We start from the raw sequence: 22,356 nt of genomic DNA on the forward strand, positions 1-22,356 counted from the left end.
GAATCCGACTAGTATCCATGAGGATGTGGGTTCAATCCCTGGCCTCGCTCAATGGGTCGGGGATCTGGCATTGCCATGAGCTGTGATGTAGGTCACAGACGCAGCTCAAATCTGGTATTGTCGTGGCTGTGGTGTAGGATGGCAGCTGCACTTCTGATTAGATCCCTAGCCTGGGAACTTCCATATGCCATGAGTGCAGCCCTAAAAAGCAAAAAAATTAACATATAAAAATAAAAGTAAGTATATTATTTAAATCATAAAGAATGGAAAATAAAGTTGAAAAGAACATGTGCTCTCATAAGGGCCGGAGCCACAACTACCTTGTCCTCCCCTGTAATCCAGCATCCATCACAGTGTATTCAGCAAATGCTCAAGATAAAGGCGAGGATGGCATCAGTACAGATGGCGTGCATGATTGCTGGAAGGCTGCAGCTCCTTGACTTTCTTTGCCATCAAAGCAAAGAAATAATCATGTCTAAGATTTACTTTATCCATAGATTGGATCTCCTAGGTACTCAGGGGAATCACTGCTTTCCTCCTGCAGATCACCCTAAAGGAGGCACTGCATTCTGTGGTAGTTACGTTCCCTATGATCAAGAAACACGATCAAGAAGACAAGTGCTTCTTACAATGCCCTTCAGGGCAAGCTGAGTATGTAAGATCAAAGCACAATTCAGTAAACCTGATTCCAAAGAAATGCCCCCTTGATGGTGTAGCTTAATCCAAATATAAAATTTGGACATCCAATCCAGGGGTTTGCAAATGAAGCCTCACTACCTATTTTTAGGAAGAAAATTCTTGGAGCATGGTTGCACCCATTTGTCTACGTATTGTCTGTGGCTTCTTTTGAGAGTTGAGCAGAGTTGAGAAGTTGCCACGGAGAATGTTTGGCACACAAAACCTAAAATATTTACCTTCTGGCGTTTCCATTAAAAGTTGGTTAGTCTTTGGTCTAGTGGAATACATAGACTGCTATCTTTAGTTCTCTAAAATTGAGTTTAAGAAGCACAGAGTTCAGTCTTATATTCAGGAAATATCTGCCAAACAGATATATCATCAGCTTAGGGTAGATCTATGTGATTTGATAACAGCTGTGTGGAAAAATTGTGTTGACAACCTCAGCCTCAGCCTAGCCACTGGATGTTTATCCTTTCACTCTAAGTATATTCCTTGAATAAACTTGTAGTTAAAAAAGCATTATATAGGTGGTTAACTTTCCCAATTAAACTTTGGTCCATGTTTCTCTCTTATGCTCCAGAATTAAACTCAAGTAACCAATGGAACTTAAAGATGTAAAATAAAAGACTTTGCAGAGAAATGGAGTCCAGCAGTCAGAGAAGAATGTAAACAGTTCTGACAAAAAGAACTTGAGGTGATTAATTAGATGTGTCACTAGATCTCTGTGATTTTCTAAGCACTGGTTGAACTTCACAGTCAAGGTAAATAAAAACAAAGCCTTAAAAACTGTTGATAGTTTTATAAACAGTCTGCATTAGTAAGGGCAACAGATAAGCTCAAACATCTCAGCAGCTCAACACAAGTTCATTTCTCACCCATGGTCCAATATAGACATTCTTAGTCAGTAAGCAGCATTCTCCCTGAGGTACTTTAGAGACCAGGCTCCTTCCACGAGCACAGAAGTGCATGAATGAGAGTTTCCCTGGGTTAGGACTAGAAATGGCCCACATCCACTGCACACATGGCCACATCTAACTGCAAAGGAATCTGGGAAATGCAGCCTAGCTCTGAACCCAGACTATAAATAGTCAGCCAAGCTCTCACATACCCCCTGTCAAAATATGAAACCCAATTCAAATCTGCTCTGCTGATCTGAAAGATGCAAGCAATTTTCCAGGGATTAAATCAAGAAACATTTCTGGAAAGCATACAAAATATCATTAAAATATGCAGGAAAGAAGCTTTAATCTACTGACCCCTAGTCTTTTCACCCAGAAGAGCTGTCATGTGTATGCTGACCCCATCTCCCAGTTGGACAACTCAGAATACACTCTTCACTGTCCTCTTTCACACTTTATACTTGACATCATAGTTAGCTGCAGAACTTATCTCTTTAGCAAATACTAGCAATACCGTTAGATATGCCACTAGTGAGTCAAAGTGAAAAACTATGATCCCTAACAATTAAGCCCTGAGGTCACTGCAACTATCTCTTTTTTGCTGTCCAATACTCACAGACCCTGCCAGCTTAACAGAGATGCTCTTTGCTCCGACGCTTGTGCTCTTTGTAATTAATGGGTGTTTAATGCTTCGACAAGGTTCTAAGCTGATTACCGCAGTCTTATCTTCTAGTGTCAGGATATCTGTTTACTTCTGCTAAACAAAATGCTTAGACTCCTCTGATGGACCAGGGCCAGGCCTGCTATAGGCCCAAAGATGCAGTAGGAAACAGGGCACAAAAGTACACTACTGTGGCACAGCCAGGATTGCCTTATATGGTGGTGGGTAGACCCTAGCACACTGACGTGAGACTTACACCAGCCTAACAGCATTAAAACTGTGTACACTGCTCTAGCTTTCTTTAACCTGGAGGATTTCTCTTCTCATGATGGCTTCACTGGCCCCTGAATTATGGACTCACCTCCAAAAGGAAGTGAAAAGGCATCTGAGACTTGGATTCATTCATTTACCTGTATCCTGATTTCATATAAACTTTGCTTGCTGTTTCAATCAAAACCCAAAGTGAAGATCATTTTAATTAAGTGTACTCTATTATTCTCATCATTCTTCTAATCAAACAAAAACTTTTTCTTGGCCATGCCCATGGCATATGGAAATTCCCAGGCTAGGGATGCTACAGCAGTGACTCAAGTACTGCAGCAACAATATCAGATCTTTAACCAGCTGCACCACAAGGGAACTCCCTCACATAAACTTTCTAAGTAAGGTCAAACTCAGGTTCATTATGTACTTAACTCTAACTTCTCTTACAAATTCTTGGCACTTCTCACTACCAATCTGCTAGATTTTTTCCATTCAGATGTCCCAAAACAGTCATGTGCAACTTGACAGTTTCTACCCCATGTTTCTCCCTATTAGAACTTTTTTTTTATTTTTTTATTACTCAAATGAATTTATCATATCTATAGTTGTATAATGATCATAACAATCTGATTTCACAGGATTTCCATCCCACAGCCCAAGCACATCCCCCCACCCCCAAACTGTCTCCTCCAGAGACCATAAGTTTTTCAATGTCTGTAAGTCAGCATCTGTTCTGCAAAGAAGTTCCATCTGTCCTTTTTTCAGATTCCACATGTCAGTGAAAGCATTTGATGTTGGTGTCTCATTGTATGGCTGACTTCACTTAGCATGATAGTTTCTAGGTCCATCCATGTTGCTGAAAATGCTGGTATTTCATTCTTTTTGATGGCTGAGTAATATTCCATTGTGTATATGTACCACATCTTCTGGATCCACTCCTCTGTCGATGGACATTTAGGTTGTTTCCATGTCTTGGCTATTGTAAATAGTGCTGCAATGAACATTGGAGTACATGTGTCTTGGCAAGTGTTGGTTTTCTCTGGATAGATGCCCAGGAGTGGGATTGCTGGATCAAATGGCAGTTCTATGTTTATCCCTATTAGAACTTAATTTAATTATACTATCATTTGTAGTTACCTGGCTTTGGAACAAGAGTCATGATTCACTCTTCCCCATCCTCCTTTGTCCTTTACATTCTAGAAGCCACCAAAGCTATACTAATCCTTTTCCCAAACAGAGTGCCACACTGCAAAAGGCTGAATTAACCCTGTTTAAGTAGAATCAGAGTTCATTCAACAATGTTGGGAAAATTCACAGAATGCCTAGAATGGCCAGAGAATGAAATCAGGGGACCAGGAACTGAGGTAGGAGGTAGATGAGCTTCTAGGCTGAGAACAGCTGGGATTTGCTAGGCTGAGTAAATAGCCTCCCTTTGACACTTCAAGGAGAAAGTTAATGGCAGGAGCAGAGCTCTGCTGGAGTGAAAAGATAAGACCACCACATCAATCACTCATAAGGTCAAGAAGACCTCCCCAACTACACATGTGCAGAAAGACTTCTTGGGGCCAAAAAGGGGGGAGATGCTAGACCATAATAGGTTGTGCTAACCTCCTCTAAACTCCCTGCTGGAATCCATCTCTGCTAAAAGATGCACATGTCTATCAGAGAGGGTCCTGGATCCGGTGTGAGAAATAAAAGATAATTGGCCAAAGGAAAACAAAGGAAGAACTGCCCCAATATAAGTGATTTAAACCACCTCTTCAGCTAGCTTCTCACTAGTAGGGGCACCCACAGTTCTCTCAAGTGTGCTGTTTTGCTTCAAAACTGCTTCCCTCTGTGCTCTCCCGTGTGTGCTATGCTTATAATAATAAACTTTGGCCCGGTTTTACAGTTTTTGCCTCCTTGAAATAATCTTGCTTTCAAAGCGGGGCAAGAATCAGAGCATTTCTGCTTTTAGCCACTAACTACTGGTGGCCTAGTGGCTAGTGTTCCTAGTTTTCACCCAGGCTGCCCAGGTTCAATTTTTTTTAATTTTTTTATTATAGTTGATTCACAATGTTCTGTCAATTTCTGGTGTAGAGCAAAGTGACCCAATTTCATATACACACACACACACATTCTTTTTCTCACATTATCTTCCATCATGTTCCATTCAATTCTTGATAGCTTGAAGTGAGTTCAATTAAAAACTTGCTCAAAGATATCACTCACTGCTGACTCTCCCAGATCAGAACAATGCCCTAAATTTTGCTGCAGCACCTATCCTTGGAGGATGCAACTGCCACCATCCCAGGTACCAATCACAGCAGTTCTCATCATAGACACTAGAATGTTGGGCCTGGATGCTCTTTGCCGGAACTGTTGCTTCTGTCTATTGTCTCTGGGAAATGGGTACAAATCACTCCATTACTGCTACTACTGTCACCACCACCCTTACCAGAATGGATTCTGCACTGTCCTCATCTCTTCATATCACTAATGTTCAGTTTTATGTCTTGGGTGGATGGATCTTGTTGATAGAGCTCTGCTTCCACAAGGAACCACAAGAAACACTGGGAACATAAGAAAGTGGTTCAGATGCTGAATGTCTGAGGCAGGTACTAGGCTTACAGTGCCCATTCTGAACCCATTTTGTCGTCTACATTCCATTTTGTTAGAAATTCTTATAGCTCAGTTCCAACTCATAACATAGAAAAAATACTCTCTCTTCTGTTTTATTCTCTCTATTTTAATATAAGACTGGGTCTTTGTAGGGCATTGGTCATATGTATGTTATTCACAGCCATCTCAGTTCCAAATAACTCAGAATCTGATAACTGGAAGTAAAAATTAGAAACTAGCTCACTGAGAACTAGAAAGCTGTTAGCCTTTAAAATTCTGAAGTTCCCATTGTGGTTCAGCAGGTTAAGGACTCGACATTGTCTCTCTGAGGATGCAGGTTCCATTCCTGGCCCTGCTCAGTGGGTTAAGGATCTGGCTTTGCTGCAAGTTGTAGCATAGGTGGCAGATGCAACTCAGATCCAGTGTTGCTGTGGCTGTGGCATAGGCCACAGCTGCAGCTCCAATTTGACCCATAGCCCAACAGCTTTCATACATCACAGGTGCAGCTGTAAAAGGAAAGAGAAAAAGAAAATACACTGGTGAGACATTTGGTCACACTACTCACCTGCTGGATGCAGAATGCAGAGCAGGCAACACCAAGATAATGTTAGACAATATGGAGGAAATTCTCCATAAAATTGGCATCTGCTAACCCCTTGCTCTTTTCAGTCATGTCCTAAAAGAGAAGGATGAACCAGTGAAGAGCTAAGAATCCAAAAAAAAAAAAAAGAGAGAGAGAGGGAGGGAAATACCAGTTTGCTAAAGGAGGGAATTTCTGCCTGAAGACTGCTGTTGAGCTTTGGTAAGAGCCCTAATTAAGCAATGGCTGGAAGGAACCGGTCTTAGCAATACATAAGTCTGTGGCCCCAGAGCTTTTTCATGCATTGGAAAAGATGGTAGGAGTTTCTGTTGTGGCTCAGCAGGTTAATAACTCAACATAGTGTCCATGAAGGTGTGGGTTCAATCCCTAGCCTTGCTTAGTGGGTTAAGGATCTGGCATTGCTTCAAGCTGTGGCATAGGTCACAGATGCCGCTGGCATCCAGTGTTACTGTGGCTGTGGTGTAGACCAGCAGCTGCAGCTCTGGTTCGACCCCTAATACAGGAACTTCCATAACTGCATGTGCAGCTGTAAAAAGAAAAAAAATATAAGAAAGGAAACAACCTAAATGTCCATCAAAAAATGAATGGATTAAGATGTTATATACACACACATATAGAGAGAGACACACACACAGTGGAATACTACTCAGCCACAAAAAAGAACAAAATATTGCCATTTGCAGCAACATGGATGGAACGAGAGACTCATACTAAGTGAAGTCAGAAAGAGAAAGACAAATACCATATGATATCACTTATATATGGAATCTAATATATGGCACAAATAAATCTTTCCACAGAAAAGAAACTCATGGACTTGAAGAAGAAAGTGGTGGTTGCTAAGGAGGAGGGGGAGGGAGTGGGATGGACTGGGAATCTGGGGTTAATAGAGGCAAACTATTGCATTTGGAATGGATAAGCAATGAGATCCTGATGTATAGCACAGGGAACCATATCTAGTCACTTATGATGGAACATGATGGAGGATAAAGCAAGAAAAAGAATGTATATATGTATGTGGGAATGGGTTATTTGGCGGTACAGTAGAAAATTGGCAGAGCACTATAAACCAACTATAATGGAAAGAAATTAAAATCATTTAAAAAAAGAAAAGAGAGAAGAGAAAAAAAGAAAAGAAACGATGGTAGAACTAGAGGTGAGATTGACCCTACTTCTTTGATTGCATTGTTAAAGACCACACTCCAGACTTCCAGGCTTCTTACCCTGTTTGGCCGATGTTGCTCTTTTATAGTGGATAATCCTACTGATACAGAGACAATCAGAATGGCAAATGGACACAAACCACTTTGGGAACTAACTTACCATTACTACTTTCCATTCTATTCCAGATGCTTTGCCCTGAACTCCAGATTCCAGCAGGAAGGTTGGCACTAACCTGCCATTCTCCTGCCTTCTCCTTTGGCCTCATAAACTACACTGCATTTGTAGCTATAGCAGATCCTCCAGCACCCAGCACAACACCCGACACATAATAGGTGATCCATACATATTTATTAGAACATGAATAAGTGGAAATAGCATTGGCAAAAGAATCAGGAAATTATGTACCAGCCCCTATCTGGCAGGTTCAAAAGCATGAACTTAAACAACTCTGGTAATATTTCTGGATTTGAGGATTTTTCAGTCTGGAAGAATAATCTATTTATCACCTACTGAGAGGAGTGTATGTGAAAGTCCTTTCAAAATTATAAAACATTATAAAGACTATTGTTTTGGTTATCATTATAAAAAATTGCATGGAGAACAAAATTAGGTTGCAATATAAAGTAATAGCATAGAAAACACTGCCTGTATAACTCCACTCTCAGGTAGACAATTCAGAAAGCATATTAAAAGATATTAGAAACATAATCACCACTTAATTTCCAATGTTAGAACAGGACCAAAAGATAGTAGTTTGGGAGGCAGAAATAACTATCTGCTGCTTATTGTGTCATAACATAATATTTACTCTGTAATTACCTGGTCAATATTTACTTGGTGATTACATATCTTTTCACATGGTTTCTTGAATCCAATAAAATAAAGGAAAAGCAGTTATCTTGATTTTCCTGGGGGATAGATTGGACAAAGATAAACTTTCTTGAAGGTCTTCCTTATTGGTTTCTTTAGCCCTGAAAATTGCTAATGTTTTAAAACCATAAGGAGCTTTTGCAGCATATGCTTGCATTTGTGAACTTCAAATTTCAAAATCAATCCCCAGCAGAAAAAGGCTGGCCCTTTGTCTGAAATCCTCTCCTACCTGTCTATATTCCCACTATGTAGGCCAGTATTTTTGAATACAAATAATACTGCTTGCATTTTTAAACCTGTCACATAATGTGATTGAAGATAAAGACCAAAGTATTTGAGGCTGCTTCTAAATCCCAAATCCCAAAATTCTGAAAAGACTACTAATGTGGATTTGTAGTTCTCTAAAATTGTCTTACAGAATGTGGGGAAAGACACTCTAAAATCTTCTGTGCTTTTATTTTTCAGCTTTGCATTGTAAAACATCCCTTGTGAATTCACAGAAGGTTTATTAAGGTAAGTTGGGACCATTGTTTACTTTCAGAAGATAAAAGAGTCTGCCTAGTGAGAAAACCCGAGTTGCTTCAGAAAAGCACCTCAGGATCCAAAATATCTCCAATCTGAAATGTGCCACCATTCCCAACTATGGCAGATTTATTGTTTTGCAGGTACAGCAAAATTTACTTGTCTTGTATTTAGGAAGCCATATGCTCCACTTAAGGCATTTTAAGAATTCTAAAACTAAGGCAACTAAATTTGGATAAACAAAACTGAAAGAAATCTATTTGAAGGAGAGGAGTTCAGACAAGAAGAAAAAAGAATACTATAAAGCTTCTAAGCACTTGAAAACCCAGCTTCTCTGCTCAGTAGGCTTGAAGATGGGGGGGGGGGGAGATTTAACTGATTGAGTTTAACTTGAAATCCTATTGGATATTGCTGTACTTAATGAATCATGATCACTCTGTTTCTATGTCTGAGATGGGCATGATGAAACAAGTAAATATTGGTTTAAAAAATACAACCTAATGGCATGTCTCATACCATCTTTATTATTGAATTAAGACCAAACAACATGTACACCATTCAAGCCCAATACTAGCATTTCCTTCATATATTTTTTTCTTTTTTGGCTACATTTGCAGCATATGGAAATTCCAAGGCTGGGGATTGAATCCAAGCCAAAGCTATGACCTGCGCCACAGCTGTAGCAACCCTGGATCCTTAATCCACTGCACTGGGCCAGGGATCAAACCAGCACCTCCACAGAGACAAGCCGGATTAATAACCCACTGTGCCACATTGGGAATGCCTCTTTCATATTTAAAAACAGCACAGGGAATTAACCATTGTGGCTCAGCAGGTTACAAACCTGACTAGTATCCATTGGGATGTGGGTTCAATCCCTGGACTCGCTTAGTGGGTTAAGGATCCAGGGTTGCTGGGAAGTGTGGTATAGGTTGTCGACCCAGCTTAGATATGGTGTTGCTGTGGCTATGGTGCAGGCTGGCAGCTGCTGCTCGCATTTGACCCCTAGCCTGGGAATTTCCATATGCAGCAGGTGTGGCCCTAAAAAGCGAAAAGCAAACCCAAAAAAAGATACGTGGCAGCAATGTACCACCAGAGTCTCTCTAGTCCTTTATTACTTATACTTCATGTATTTCCAAAAGGGAAACAAGGCCAAGTAAGCAAAGTTCTGTGTGTGTGTGTGTTTGTGTGTGTGTGTGTGTGTGTGTACACAGATGCACAGGGAGCAGGAAAGGGGACAGTAACTGGGGCAAGTCAGTATATAGCTATGCCTATGAACTCAGCACAAGGAAGCAATTATATTTCTTGCAGAAAGGGGAAAAAACAAAGCATAATGATTTTTCAGAGCTTGTTTTATTAATCACTTTTACAACATACAAATTTGTTACCAGAGGAATCAATAAAATAACATGTCAAGCACAGGCTCTAGCACATAGAATATTCAATATTTATTAATTCATTCACTCACTCATTCATTCAACAAATATTTATGTGGCACCTACAAAGGACCAGGTTCCGTTCTGCTAAATGGGATTCTGCAATCTGAAAAAAATCTATCACTTGGAATTTTTAGGGAAGAACAAACAAAATGTTCATGGGCAGACCCCAAACATAGATTTACAATAGACCCAGAAGCTTACAGGTGTCTTACATGCCCATCTCTGATAAAAGTCAAATTTTGATTCTGTGAAGGCATTCCTACACAGAGCTAAAGTATTATAGCATAGACACGGAAGTTTCTAGAGCTTGGACTTGACCCAGTACCAGAGCCAAGAGACGCTATTCTGGAAGAAGAGAAGTTTGGCGGGAAGCCACTGAAGAGGGTTCTCAAGCCTGATATCCATGGCTTTTTCTGAAGTTCACATATTTTGCATTGTTGATTTAAAATCTCAGTTTGCTGCAGGTAATAGCAATGGAGATGTGATTCCAAGGCCTCCTGACAAGAAATATCTCTCCCACTTGGTGACAAGGTACCTGAAACCTGAAATTCTACTCTAAGAGATTTATTGCAGTGCGAAAGAAATGTTATTCCAGCATCCTTTGTGATACTTCTAGTATCACGCTTCTTATACCTGGTTTGTCTGTCTTTAGTGGATATGAGCATATTTTACTTCCTACTCCATAACCCCAGAACCCAGCACAGCACCAAGTATATGAAATGAACTCAAATGTTTATATAGCAAATGAATAAATACATAGTTTCCAAGGATGCAATTCTTTACCAAATGGTAAAGATCTGTCCATAGATTGCCCAGACAATATGAATACCATAGAGACTGACACATCCTTGTCCTCGTCAACAGTTGTGAAGGTACCTGCCAGCAGCACCAAACTGCCTTCAGGAAGAAGCATTAGATCTGTTCAGGCACTCAAACAAATTTGTCATTAAAACCCCAGAGTCTGACAATACAAAGCATGAAAAATACTACCTTTTCCTGGAGAAGTTGAGGGCAGATATTATCAATCATCTACTTCTACTATAAAACAATCATCCCATGACTCACCCTGCACTTTCATGGGCCCCAGGAAGCTTAGCTACCAAATGCACTCCTGACCATTAAATTAATTCACCTGTGAAATAAAATAGTTGGTTCAGAAGGCCTTCATCTTAGACAAGATTAAGAAAGGGCCCAAGAGTCTAAAACACATGGTCCATCCCCTTGTTTAGTGAAAATTAGGGCATCTAATTATAAGCAAATTTTTTACTGTAGATCATAAAACCAACTGAAAACAATTCATCCATCAATTAAATTAAAAAAAATAAATTTTGAGCGCCCACTAAATGCGACAGGGGTGGAAAAAAAATACTGAGAGTCTCCATTTTACATGACCTAATAACACAAAAGGGTTACTTTTCACTGTTGTACATAAAAATTCAGGAAAACAAAAGTTTAAGAACATCAGGTCTCATACAGAAAAGAAGAAAAATCCATAAGAAACAGTTAAATGAGGTATCAATAGTATCTCCTTAGGATACTTCTTAACATTTTTAAAGGACATTTAAGGAGAGAAGCAATTACTATTTTTATTAAAAATACACATGCAAATGGTAAACATAGCCCTGGCAGCCCCCATCCCTAATCTCACAGCACAAGTTGGCAACTTCGAATTCTTTAGACTACTTTTAATACCAACCTCCATGGTTTTTTGTTTTTGTTTCTGGTTTTGTTTTTGTTTTGTTTTGTTTTGCTTTGCTTTTTAGGGCCGCGTTTGTGGCATATGGAGGTTCCCAGGCCAGAGGTCCAACTGGAGTTACAGCTGCTGGCCTATACTACAGCCACAGCAATGTCAGATCCAAGCCATCTGTGACCTATACCTCAGCACATGGCAATGCCAGATCCTTAACCTACTAAGCGAGGCCAGGAATCAAACCTGCAACCTTATGGTTCCTAGTTGGATTCGTTTCTGTAGTGCCACAATGAGAATTCCCCCCTGTTTCTAAATAACATTAAACTGTGTCCTAGTTTACCAATTTTACTCTATTTTCTTAATTTTTCATTTTTTATTTTTTATTTTATGATTTTTATTTTTTCCATTATAGCTGGTCTATAGTGTTCTGTCAATTTTCTACTGTACAGCAAGGTGACTCGGTTACACATACTTGTATACATTCTTTTTTCTCACATTACTATGCTCCATCATGTGTATAGACCAGTGCTATACAGCAAGATCTCAGTGCTTATCCATTCCAAAGGCAATAGTTTGCATCTATTAACCTCAAATTCCCAATCCATCCCACTCTCCCTCTCTTTCTCTCCCCCTTGGCAACCACAAGTCTGTTCTTCATATATGTACACAATAGAATACTACTCAGCCGTAAAAAAGAACAAAATAATGCCATTTGCAGCAACATGGATGGAACTAGAGACCCTCATACTAAATGAAGTTAAGCCATAAAGAGAAATACAAATACCATATGATATCATTTATCTGGAATTAATATATGGCACGAATGAATATTTCCACAGAAAAGAAAATCATGAACATAGTTTACCAATTTTAGATATCTATTAATTCTCTTTGTGGTAGATGAGCATTGATCTCTTTATCCCACTACCATATTTTCCTTTCCAAATTTTCCCAGCATATTTATTTTACAACATTTTAAGTTAATCATCAGTATTCGCTGCTAAGCAATATTAGACAGATGTATTATGATCACATTTTATTTCTTGTGCAATTTCATTTTTTATCAACAAAACTGTCTTGTTTTTCATTTACTTCAATGTCTCTATCTATGACCCTTCCCAAATATTCCAATTCATCTGAGAAAATGCATCAATTTTGTTTTCCACATAGTTCTTTGTGTAGCTCATTTGGTCTTTCATATTAGATTGTGGATCTATTCCATTGTTCTCTCTCATGTCCTATACCACTTTCTGCCTCCTAGACTCTATCTCCCTGCTCCAGTCAGCTGTGGTTACCCTTAAAAACTGCTGTATAATATGGCCAGCAGGCACATGAAAAGATGCTCAACATTGCTAATTATTAGAGAAATGCAAATCAAAATCACAAGAGGTATCACCTCACACTGGTGAGAATGGCCAGCATCAAAGTCTCCAAATAATAAATGCTAGAGAGGGTATGGAGATAAGGGAACCCTCCTACACTCTTAGTGGGAATGTAAGTTGGTGCAGCCACTATGGAAAGCAATATGGAGGTTTCCTTAAAAAAAAAAAAAAACTAAAAATAGAGTTATCTCATTATGCAGCAACCCCACTCCTGAGCATATATCCAGAGAAAACTCTAATTCAAAAATATACATGCAACACAATATTCACTTCAGCACTATTTACAATAGCCAAGACATGGAATCGACCTAAATGTCCATCGACAGAGGAATGGATAGGCACAAAAATATGATGGAATACTACTCAGCCATAAAAAATAATGAAATAATACCATTTGTAACAATATGGATGGGCCTAGAGATTATCATACTAACTGAAATAAGTCAAAGACAAATATCAAATGATATCACTTAGACATGGAATCTTAAAAAAATGATACAAATGAAATTATTTACAAAACAGAAACAGACTCACAGACATAGAAAACAAACTTACAGTTACCAAAGGGGATAAGGCGAGGGAAAGAGTAAATGTAGTTTGGGATTAACAGATACACACTTCTATATATAAAAGAGATAAACAACAAGAATGTGCTGTATAGTACAAGGAGCTATATTCAATATCTTGTAATAACCCATGATGGAAAAGAATCCAAAAAAAGAACATGGATACATATACGTGCATAACTGAATCTCTTTGCTGTACACCTGAAACCAACACAACATTGTAAATTAATTAAACTTCAATTTTAAAAAATGCTATATAAGTGTCCTAGGACTTTCTTTTGTATATTTCTATGGTCTTTCCACTGGATCCTGGATCTCATGTCTCCTTTTTGGTCTATGTCCTTATTTTGGTGAAGAATATCCTTCAGTAGCTTTCCGAGAAAGGTGCCACAGAGACACACTTATGGAGTCCTGGCATGTCTGAGAATATCTTCATTCTACCCTCACACATAATTGATGGTTTGCTTCACATAGAATTCGAGGTTGGAAATCATTTTCCCCTGTAATTTTGGAGGCCTTCACCCATTGTCTTCTGGCTCCCAGTGAGTAATTAAGAGGTCAGATGCCACTCTAATCCAGGAGACTCCTTTTCACTGAAAAACTCCATGCAACACTTGTTCGAAACCACCTTTTTTTCCTTCACCCTCTCTCCTGTACTCATTTCGGTCAGGCTTCCTTTGTCACCACTCCACTAAACCAGGTCCCATAAGAATCAGAAAGGCCCTTTCCTGGCCATCTGCCATGATCAATTCTCTGCCCTCACCATTTTGGTGGGTGGGGAGAGTGAAAAGAAAGAAAAGTTTATTGAGCATGGCGAGGTAGAGAGAAAGTAGAGTTTATTGAGATAAGAGACACTGCAAGCGACACAACAAGATGACTTCCGACAATCAGGGAGAGCCAACGATGAGCACATGATGACGTATATCTTTATAACCCAGGGAGAAGAGAGGTCTCCCGAAACACCTGCTGACTTGCTGATTGGTTAAGGAAAGAGGGGTCTTACGATAAACTTGCTGGTTGGTTGGGGGTATAGAAGGCCCCTATGGGGTGGGGGTGGGGTCGAGGAGTGGACCATATATCTTTCCTAGTAGGGGGTAGGAAGGAGTAGGTCAGGTTGCTCAAGGTGAGGGAAGGGGCATTACAATAAGACAGGTGGGTCTGCCCTCATTTTTTTATTTTTTTTCCCACTGTACAGCATGGGGATCAAGTTATCCTTATGCCCTCATCTTAATTGAGCTCTCCATGGCATTTTGACATGTCTGAATGCCCCTGCCTCCTTAGAACCCTTTCTTCCCAGGGCTTCTATAGCAAAACTATTCTTACCTCCCACCTGTCACCCCCTCTCCTCTGACTTCTGATTGTTGATTTACAGTGGATTTTGCTCCACAGCCTCCTTTGCTCCACAGCCTCTAGTCATTGTCCTCAGATGGCCAATCTCTGTTCCTTGGCTCATAAACATCTCCCATATGTTGTTATCTCTGACTTCTCTCATGAGTTCCAAACTCGTATATTCAAGCCTGCTCAATGCCTGAAAGTCTAAGGAGCATCTTAAATACATTATGTCTAAAACAGAACTCTTGATTCTCTGCCCCACATCTGCTCACTCTGCCAGGCTTCACCATCTCAGTGAAAGGTAACTTCAGCCACCAAAACCTAGGAGTCAGGCCCAAACCTACAAGTCAATTTGGACTCTCCTCTTCCCTTGCTAATTCCCTCATCTAGTGAATTAGTAAATTCTGATTAGACTACTTACAAACTACAGCCTAAATCTCAAGTCAAAGCTACTATCCTTCAGCTGGATACTCCCACAGCCTCCTCTATTTCTTGGGCTCTCTTATCCTCTAGCTTCAGGATAAGATCAGTCAATGACAAGCACTGGCAGAAGACTGGAGGCAGACCCCCCACCTCCAGGAGGGCCTCAGCTTTCAGTAATGGAAACTGCATCCTCACATTGTCATTCCAGGTCTAGGGGTAGTAACATCTTCTTACTATTGCTAATCTCTGAATTTCCTTGACATCCTGTTTGGTTTCCCAGCTCATCCAGCAGCAATACAAAAATCTTCCCATGTTCAATTTCTTTTATTTGAAAGTCCTGGAGTTATTTCCATTTTCCAGGCTAGATTTCAACTAAAACCAATTCTATATACTTACTATTGGCTTTCCCACACTGAAATCTACATGAAATCTTGTACTTAAATGAGAGCAGGAAATCTGGTGTTCAAGCACCTATTTGGGGTACTCAATAATTATGTTTTAAATGAAGAAAGTGTTGAAGCATTTATCCACAGGAACAAGTCCTTTGGATTATATACAGTTAAAATATAATAACTAGGGAGTTCCCATCATGGCACAGTGGAAACAAATCCAGTAGGAACCATGAGGTTAAAGGTTCAATCCCTGGCTTCACTCAGTTGGTTAAGGATCTGGCATTGCTGGAGTTCCCGTCGTGGCACAGTGGTTAGCGAATCTGACTAGGAACCATGAGGTTGCGGGTTCGGTCCCTGCCCTTGCTCAGTGGGTTAACGATCTGGCGTTGCCGTGAGCTGTGGTGTAGGTTGCAGACTCGGCTCGGATCCCGCATTGCTGTGGCTCTGGTGTAGGCCAGTGGCTACAGTTCCGATTCGACCCCTAGCCTGGGAACCTCCATATGCCGTGGGAGCGGCCCAAAGAAATAGCAAAAAGACCAAAAAAAAAAAAAAGGATCTGGCATTGCTGAGAGCTGTGGTATAAGTTGCAGATGTGGCTAGGATCTGGTGTTGCTGTGGTGTAAGGCGGCAGCTGTAGCTCTGATTAGACCCTCAGCCTCAGAACTTCTATATGCTGTGGGTGCAGCCCTAAAAAGCAAAAATAAAAAAATATAATTTAATAACAAGGATAAAACTTAGAATTTTACTAGGCTTATCAGAGATGTTTGGTTTTATAGAGGATCAAGAGTAACTAGCATAAAGTCATCAAAACCAAAATAAAAAATCAAATTAAAAATAAATAAATAAAAAATGGCAAAGGGCTCAAATGACCTGAATATAAAGAAATTACTTTCTAAAGGTCATTTCATTCCATTAATTTGGGTACAAGCTTCAAGTTATTTTTTAAAGTTTATTTTATCTATAAAATACATGCTTTCATTAAATGCATCATTACTTTTATGACCCTTGTAATCAATCTTTTTCCCTTCCTAAACATGAGAAACAAATAAGACAGACACAAACATTTATACTGATGAGCTTTAAAAAATATGTGGGAGATAGCTTAAGGGAAAAGGAATTAAAGATAGCTTTATGATAAAATCTACATTCAGGGCAGAACTTAAATGACTAAGGATTCTGAGAGTATTTCACAGCTCAGAAAATACTCAATCCAAAGTAAAATGGACCCTGAGCAGGACTTGTGAAAAATAAGAATAGATGAGTAATTAAGGCCTACTTTAAGACACTAAACTCTTTTCAAAAAAAAAATTGTGATCAGGGAGCTTTTCTTTCTCTTTAAGTATAGGGATTATTTAAAGCAGTAAAACAGAGACTGCAATTCGAAGCCTAGCTAGTTGCACCTGCTTCACAGGCTCGCTTTGTTTGTCAACACAAAGAGTTTTTTATTTCACTTTGTTCAGTTTTTAAATTTGAATTTGATACCAACATTTAAAAATCAAGTAATTTTACGTAAACATCTGGAATTCTGATCTCTCTCTCAAATTCCCACAGTGCCAGGATAGGCTCTACCTGCACAGTGGATGCCCCTGAGCCAGGCACCTGCTCTGTGGATAGCCATCACTTCCTCGTGGGCCTTATATTCACCCACCTTCTCTAACTGAAGTCTCCTGCTTGGTCCACTAAGGGTTTGTGTTTGTGCACACTGCAGGAAAAGATCGCATTTCACTTCCTACTAATTTGATGTGTCTTACATTTTCAAATCACTTCCATTTTTACTTTACACTAAGGCAGTTCCTAAGAAGGAACCCTTGGGTCAGGGACTTCATGGATGTATTTGCAAACACAGGTTGAGGGGTCAGGCAAATAAAGGGACTTTTGAGTTTTACCTCATTCCCCAAACATAGGGCCTCCTCTGGCCACGTTGGCATGTGTGGAGGGGAACCACGGCTGCAGCTCCATGCCTCAGGCAGCAGTGAAACCCTAACTCCAAACCATCAAGATGTATTCCCCAAATTCTCGGTATCTTAGCTTTCTGTTTACTGTAAGGAAGCACCTTGGTCTCTGCAGGGCGCTACGCAATTAGCTTCTAGAGAAGGGTTGTTTTATCAGTGGTATGGATTTCATCCAATTTTCAAAGCAAATATTGAAATTATTAAGTGCTTCTAACTCTCTTTATCACCCACCAACTGCCTTTAAAAAATAAAAAGTGTGATTTTTCTCATATTCAGAAATTTTCTTTTCTGCTGGGAAACACTCACTGATTCCAGTATTCATTAGGACAAATCCTTGACATTTGAAACAAACCTTCTTCAAAACTGAAGACTAATTCTCATAACAGCCCCATTTATTTTTGCATTAATTGGTAGGTAGTTGACTTTAAAAATTGGCTTTAAAACTACCTAGAAATTGAATTTTTAATAGCTTAATGACATTAAAGCATATAATTTACAATCCTCACAAAAGCTTTTGTCTCTTGTAGTCCCATTTTTACCTCCCTTGGTTCTACAGTTTTATAATGATAAGCATTATAAAAATGCCCAGAGAGCTAAAGAGATACTTCCTGAATCCATATTTGGGTGGGTGAAGGAAAAGATCCTGCCAATTAAAAATGCAGTAGAGTTCACTATTGTTAATTTATGGCCATGAAAGACATAACTTGTTCTCATTTTGGTTATTCGATTTGGATAACAACCCAGTTGCTATGTGAAATAACTTGATTTTCCCTGTTGATGTGCAATTCTTCTAACATCATCATTTGGTACCCTGACGAATGACTGGATAAATTTGCTCAGTTTTGACTATGAATCATTTAAATTACTCCTTTGCATAAAGGTTTAAATTTGCTTTGGAGTAGCCATTAGAGAATTATTTTAAGCACAGTTTCATTTTGTTTTTCATGATATTGTTTCACTTTCTGCATTAAATTTCTCTCCCTCCCCGCCCCCCTCTCTCTGCCTCTCTCTCTCTCAAGGTTATTACTATTAATCATCCTTCCCCTTTCACTTTACAAAAGTGCAACAAAATACACTTTGCAAACTGAAGAGGCTGAGGTTAGGGAAAAGGGAAAGTCTCCCATCTACTTTCCCTGCAAATCTGAGCTAAAATATCTCCATCTCAATGAAACTACCTCCCCACAAGACCTGGACTGTCCTATCTTCTAGGTTGTGGTTCAACAGGCAGGAACAAAAATCAATTGGACTTTTTATAAAATTGTACTCTAACAACATCCAAAGCCTAGAAATCCACATACTATTCACCAAAGGAAAATCTGACCATCTGTTTTTAATTTGCCATGACGCTGGGTCACAGTGTTAGCCAGCAGGAGTAGAGGGCAAGGTCCACTGTCAGGAAAATCTAGAAAATCGCAGGGCCAGATGCTCCATAGATATAGAACACAGCAAAAACCTCTCCCCGCTGGCATCCTGTCTGCCAGAAAGTTCTCTCCAGTGGAGGACTTTCTTCAGTTAAACTTCTTTCAGTTAAACAACAGAAGCACCTGCATTATCTCCAGGAAATAGCTACAAAACAATCATACATTACCTGGAAGGAGAAGGAGAATGAAATCCTCTTAACTGCCTATGAATGCATTGGACGTTAAAGAGCTGTTCTGTCCAATTCTGCAGCCACAAGGCCACATATGACTCTTACATACTTAAAATGCGGCTAGTCCAAATTGAGATGAGCTGTAAATGTGAAAAATATACCAGATTTCAAAGACTCAGTATGAGGAAAAAAGAGTGAAAAATATTTCATTAATAATATTTATTTTGATTACATATAGAAATGACATTTTAGACATGTATTTGATAAAATACATTAAAATTCCTTTCACCTATTTCTTTTTACTCTTTTCATGTGAATTTTTTTTTTGTCTTTTTGCTATTTTTTGGGCCGATCCCGCGGCATATGGAGGTTCCCAGGCTAGGGGTCCAATCGGAGCTGTAGCCACCGTCCTACGCCAGAGCCACAGCAACGCAGGATCCGAGCCATGTCTGCAACCTACACCACAGCTCACGGCAACGCCGGATCCTTAACCCACTGAGCAAGGGCAGGGACCGAACTCGCAACCTCATGGTTCCTAGTCGGATTCGTTAACCACTGCACCATGACGGGAACTCCTCATGTGAATTTTTAAGACAACATTTTAATTACATAATGCAGGACATATTATATTTCTATTAAACAGTGCTATCACAGAATATGAGTGATCTCTTGCCTTATTGTAATGGTTAATTTTATGCGTCAAGTTGACTAAAATAAGGGAGGCCCAGATAGCTGGTAAAACATTATTTCTGGATGTGTCTGTGAGGGTGTTTCTGGAAAAGACTAACATTGGATGCAGCAGAGACCAGCTGTCAGTAGAGCATCATCCTATCCCCAAGGGGTCCAAATGGGGCCGAAAAGGTGAGGCAAGGGTGAATTCCCTTTTCTTGAGCTGCAAGATCCATCTCTCCCTGCCCTTGTACATCAGAGCGCCTGGTTTTCAGGCTTTCAGCCTTGAAGTGAATTCCACCACTGGCTTTGCTGGTTCTCCAGCAGGGCAGATGACAGATTGTGGGATGTTCCGGTCTCTACAACCACAGGAGCCAGTTCTTGGAATACATTTCCTCTGTATCTGTAACTATCATGTTGGTGCCATTTCTGTGGAGAATTCTAAATAGTATACTTACACTATGTGGAATCTGAGCCTGAGAAAATATAGTGTGTAAGAGGGGAGGTGAACTTGAGATGGTATCTTGGGAGCAAGAAAAGGTGAGGTCCAGAGGCCAGGGGGTCTGGATGTGCCCTCTCGAAGGCAGAGGTCTCTGTGCGGGGACCCCAAGGTAAGGGAAGGAGGGTTAACAGGACCTAAGCAGCCATTTTCTAGCTTCATCATTGTGCCTAACCCTGGGCCTTAGGACATGAGAGGAAGCACCAACTAGATATTCCAACACGGTAAAGGTAGAGTCTATGTGGTCACTAAAAGCTCTACTTAAACGGGGTTATATCTACTTAAATGAGGTTAAATGCCTGCTGTTTCTATAATTTTTATATGATTTAGGTTGTGACATATTAATTTTAGTCAGGATAAACTGTGAACACAAACTATTCTAAAATCTCAGAGGCTTAAAATGGAAAAGGTTTATTTCTTCCTCAGCCCTACCTGTCCATCATAGCAACGTGCAGCCCTGCTCCATCACGCCTTTACCCCTTCTGCCTGGGACTTTACCAATCAAGCATCATGGCAGTGGGAGGAGAGGCATGGAGAACCACAGACTGGCTCTTAAATCTGCTCAATAACGCCACATGGCACCTCTACCAACATTCCTCTGGCCAAAGCAATCATGTGTCCCTAGCTGAGTTCAACAGGGAAGGAATGTATAACCTTTCTTCAGAAAGAGTTCTGAGGGACAGAAATTACTTACTTAGTAAAGAGTAATTAATTCTCTTTATTAAGTGAAGAAATTACTTAATAAAGAGTCATACCACTGTCCACAGTACTCAAGCAGCAGGGTGTCATGGAAAGATTGCTGTCCCAAAACACTGGAACATGCCCTTCTGTAGAAGAGGTTTTTTTGTCTTCCTAGTATAGTGCAGTCTCTAAGAACTGCATCCTCCAGTCTGTCACATCCTCCACCTCCCTTTCAGATGACTGGACCAGGGATAAGGCCAGAAGCAGAGCTCAAGATACTTGAATTCTGGTATCAAGTTCAGGTAGAAGTGGCCATTTTTATCCATATGCACCAGAAAGAGAAAGCTGGCAGGTAAAGCAAAGCAGGAAGAGATGCAGATATCAGACCATGAGAGAGACCAAGAGAGAAATGACGTGTGGCCACCTTGGCCCCTGAGGGTGTCCCAGCTCCAGCCCCAGACACTAAAGCCTCTCCATACCTCACGACTGAGAGATGTCCCTTACCATACACTTTTCCCAGCCACTTCATTGGCACTACATTCTCTTTGCGAAGATTACCGCAATACAGCACGGAGGCTATGTCCAAACTTCAGAGGCAAACTGACTGAGTTAGAAGCATGGCTCGGCACAGTTACGTACAATTTGGGATAAACGACTTTGTCATGGGCCTACTCTATGAAAAGGATAAAATCCATAAGTAATCTCACTGAATGTCATGAGGATTCAATGAGTCAATATGTATCAAAGCAATAATATAAAAATGACAGCCCTTATTACCACGTTACTATTACAGCCTCAAAAATCAAAACACTTTTTCTGAGATGCAGTTTCATGATATTCAGCATCTACCATGCACAATATCTCTTTCAGGAATGTTAATGTGGATAGAGTTTCCTGAGGTCTGTAAATGATTAGGTTATGAGGTGTCCTCATTTTTCTAAACTATCTATACAGGATCCAGATACACCACATATTTAATCACCCCAAATGTCCTCAGCACTGATATATCTGGCAAAGGAAGAGGAGAGATATATTCCAACGAAACTTGGCCAAAGTATTCACAGGTTCAGCTGGCAGCCGAAAGAGGATTTAGATAAGCATTCCAAACACACAGAAGCATCCTTATTTATTAGCATTATTCTAAATTAGCACTCTTGAGATTTGTCAATCAAACATAAGAATTCTTTGTTTTTTCTGCTTTTTTAGAATGTCCTCCAGGTTAGATTTATTCCAGGCACCCGTATGCTCAAAACATATGGAAAAGAGAAAAAAGAACATTTTTCCAAAGAATTCTTTTTTATTTTATCTCTGAAAGAAATATTTTCTTGTTATAAGATTTTTTCAATGTTTCTCCTCTTGACTGAATTTAAGAATTAATTTCTAGAATTTTTTTCATATTGATATTCGTGATGAAAGAGGTTGATTTTTATTTTTTTTTAATTTTTGTTATGATTGATTTACAATGTTCTGTCAATTTCGG

The sequence above is a fragment of the Phacochoerus africanus genome, chromosome 2 (assembly GCF_016906955.1).
Source record: "Phacochoerus africanus isolate WHEZ1 chromosome 2, ROS_Pafr_v1, whole genome shotgun sequence".
In the NCBI taxonomy this organism is placed as follows: Eukaryota; Metazoa; Chordata; class Mammalia; order Artiodactyla; family Suidae; genus Phacochoerus; species Phacochoerus africanus.